Source organism: Belonocnema kinseyi, chromosome 2, assembly GCF_010883055.1.
Source record: "Belonocnema kinseyi isolate 2016_QV_RU_SX_M_011 chromosome 2, B_treatae_v1, whole genome shotgun sequence".
Classification (NCBI taxonomy): Eukaryota; Metazoa; Arthropoda; class Insecta; order Hymenoptera; family Cynipidae; genus Belonocnema; species Belonocnema kinseyi.
Genome location: NC_046658.1, coordinates 38,535,106 through 38,538,903, shown reverse-complemented (window position 1 = coordinate 38,538,903; position 3,798 = coordinate 38,535,106). Strand labels below are relative to the sequence as shown.

The window sequence follows — 3,798 nt, the reverse complement described above, 5'->3', positions numbered from 1 at the left end:
TTTCCTTGAAATTTTCGATCGAAATATTGCATAATACTCTAATGGGCACCTCAATGGTATGCATTTTAAAGGATAAGTGAACAACGATTGAAAAAAAAACAGGTTTCTTAAATGAATTAAATAACACGCTTACACATACACATATATAAATATATATAACTTCATCTACTCTCAATGAACAGATGTTTAAATAGAGTGACTAAAGAAATGTCAAAAGAGTCAGAGAGAAGAATTCCTGACAGTTTAAAACCTGTAAATAAAGCATTCAATTTTTTTTCTGACCATGAATTTTCAAATCAGAGCTGCTTACGAGTTGAGTGTTCAATACGAAGTGAAGACAAATCAGCTGTGACCAAGTGTATTCATTATTGCGCATGCGCATGTAACCTGTGGCGCCATCTGTTGGCATGACGCACAACCTGACGCTTCTCAAATATTATTTAAAAAGCGGTTTATTTTCGCTTAAAATCGACCAAAGTGTGCATTTGTTTATATAATTTATTTATAAAATAAACAACTATTGCTGGTTAGTAAATTTTTTTTTAGAAAACATCATAGTAAATATGATTTCAGCAAGGTGAGAGAAAAAACCGATTAATTTTTGTTTAAAAACGTCCAAAATGTGAATTTGTTTATATAATTTGTTTATAAAATGCCAACAAAAACTGCCAACATAATTGCAATACAATAGGAAGAAAAAACGGTTCCTTTTCGCCTAAAAACGGCCAAAATGTGCATTTGTTTATATAATTTGTTTATAAATAAACAAATATTGATAGGTGGCAAATTTTTTTTCAGAAAACATCACTGGCAACATAATTGCAACAAGCTAGAAAGAAAAAACGGTTTCTTTTCGCCTAAAAACGGCCAAAATGTGAATTTGTTTATATAATTTGTTTATAAAATAAACAAATAACATTTAATGTTAAATTTAATTATTCACGTATCATCCTCACAATGAAAGCAAGCGATTTCAGAGCAGAAATATACGTTGAAGCCGAATAATCCTTAATGTCGAGTATTTATTAATACAATTTGTTTATAACAATTAACTATGCAAGTTAAGAACTTTTTTATATTTCTTATAACCCTGTGCACTAAATTCAAGGGGCGAGAAGTATAAGAAAAATTTTGTCTAGAAGATAAAAAATGAAATTAGAAAAATCGACATTTTTTTCGATGTTTGCATTAAAATAAAAATTAAATAAACAAAAAAATAAAAAATCTACTCTCACCATTTTCTGAAAAATTTAGTTCTGCATTTTTCAAAAAAAAAATTCTAAAATCGGTGCATAATTGCGTTCTAAATGTCATTTTGAACCTCGTTTTCCGATTTCACCCCACTGTGCGGCGTCGTTTAATGTTTGCCAAATTACATGTTGCCGCTAATTTTTAATATATGTATCTAAACTTTCCAAAAATCTTCTTTCAACTATATAGAAAAACTTTTCCGCTGTAAGTTGTTTTAAATATGAAATTCCCTCGATACTTTTTGTCCAAATTTTTATAAGTTTTGTAGACATTCCTATAGCATACTTTGTATGTGTGTCAAATTGCAAACAGTTTCAATGATACTCGTATTTGACTGAGTTATGATGATTTACGTTTTAATCACTTATTGCTTTTCAGGAAAAATGGTTTCAGTTCTTCATTTTAATTATTTAAAGAAATCTTTAGACAAAAAGAAAATTGAAAATAGAATAAAGCTCTTATCGTTATGACTTCTAAAACGCACTAAAATGTACTTCCGTAGCAAAACTAGTGCTGTGTAAACTATCTCCTTAACTCGCAGGAAAAAAGTGTTCATGTAAGTTTAAGGAAACAATGTTCATTCCCCATAAGTGTCAGGCTGCCTGTATATAAGAAGACATAGTAATTTTTGCTGTTGTGTGTTTATCATTGAGTAAAATAATCTGCTGGTATCGACAATACATTGCTATGAAAGTTAAACGTCTAATTTTTGCAGGTTTTACAAGATAAAAACGGTTCAAACTTTTATTTAAAAAGCAACATAAAAAGTATTTTTTCCGTGTTTTTAATTTATTAAAATTTTTTTCTCTGCCTTTCATAATATTTTTGATAATTATAAAATGAAATATAAGAAAAGACGGCATCAATTAGTTTAACGGAGTTTTTTGCAAGATTTAAAAAATTTAAAAATGTTTAACATTAAAAAAATATATCACGTAAAAACAGAGAACTTGTCCTTTTTTTAAATTGGTTGCAAATTTTTGTTAGGAAATTATTTTTCAATTTCTTCTGAAAATTTCATTGCAGTTTGTCTTATGTTTTGGAACATTTTTTGGAAACAAGTTTTTCATCAATTATATTTAATGTTTTGGTATACATTTTTATAGAAATTTCTTCTGAATATTATTCGGATGAAAAGAAATAGATTTTGCGGTAAAGTCTTCCCTTGAAAATTTTTTTATTGCTTCGATTAATGTCGAAATTTTCTGTGGAACTAATTGGTTAATTAAAGCGCCGGATCTAGTATCACGAATAATTTCGTAATTGTAGATCGTTCAAATAACAGAAGGTTTTAAAAATTAATAATATTTTTGCAATAAAAACAAAATTATTATGTGGAAACAAAAGAACACTTTTTTAATTGGTTAAAATTTTTTTTTAAAATTATTTGTTTGCTTTGCTTAGTGTTGAAATTTTCTGTAAAACGAAACGTTCTAGTATAGGGCTAGGGTTAGTATTGTGGAAAATTTCGTAAAGGTAGATAGCTGGAGAAAAAATTTCGAAATATAAAAATTGTTAAGACTTACAAAATATATTAGATAAAACAGAAGAATTTTTTTTAACTGCTTCAAAATTTTTGCAGGGAATATTTTCTCAATTTCTTCTAAAAGTTTTATTGAATTCTGTCTTATTTTTTGGAACTTTTTTCTAAAAAGATTTCCATAAATTCTATTAAATTTTGTTGCAATAATTTCTACAGGAACTTGTTCTGAACATTATTGGGATAAAAAAATGAGCTTTTGTGGTAAAGTCTTCCCTTAAACATTCTTATATTTCTCTGATTAACTTTAGAATTTTGGTGAAACTAACTCATGAAGTGGAGCGTTAGGGCTCGTATTATAGAAAATTTTGTAATGGTGGCTAATTAAAAAAATTAAAAGAATTTCTCCTTTTGTGATAAAGTGTTAAAAAAAATTTTTGATGACAATTATTCTTCATTTAATGCCCTGAATATAGTTTTCAAACACTTTTTGCATTATTTTGCGTTCAAAAATATGTTTATTTAAAAAGAAATTATTTTAAGTTACTATTTAGGAAAAAATTATAAGAACAACAATGTTTTTTAACGCACAAGTTAATGCTAGTGAGTGTAGAACATTGTTTTGACAAATAAACGAAATCAAAATTGTTTCTCTGGTAAAAATTACCTTAAAAATGATTTTTTCGGGAGAAAATGTATTGATATACCACGGACAGTATATGGACAATTAATGGAATTTGTTTGATAATTAGTTTCACTTGCGAATTTTTTGTACGCACGTACGTACGTTTAACAGAAACTAGATACCATTTTATGACAGATGAAACGAATTAGCCTTTGTGGTAACGTCTTACCTTGAAATTTTTGTTATTTTCAATTAATTTTTCTGTTTCCATTACTTTGGATCCTGTACTTGAAATTTTTTCATATAAAACACCCATAACTTTTGCAATGGTTTGTTCTTTGGCGAGGGAAAAACTTAGACCAGTATATCAATACCATACACAAATCTGCAGATAATAGTAGGATGTTTTCACAGCACTTATTCAATCATACCTAAAAAACCG

General features: G+C 27.6%; 2 protein-coding genes across 2 annotated transcripts in view; one reads left to right on the top strand and one right to left on the bottom strand.

Moving 5' to 3' along the window:
- The window catches only part of LOC117167268, an 18,345-nt gene extending 14,639 nt beyond the window's left edge, over nt 1–3,706 (bottom strand). The window contains exon 1 of the mRNA XM_033352074.1: nt 3,586–3,706. The gene's annotated coding sequence lies outside the window, so the exon portion shown is untranslated. The remainder of the gene's footprint in view (nt 1–3,585) is intronic.
- The window catches only part of LOC117167267, a 96,131-nt gene that overhangs the window by 67,856 nt on the left and 24,477 nt on the right, over nt 1–3,798 (top strand). The window lies entirely within an intron of this gene.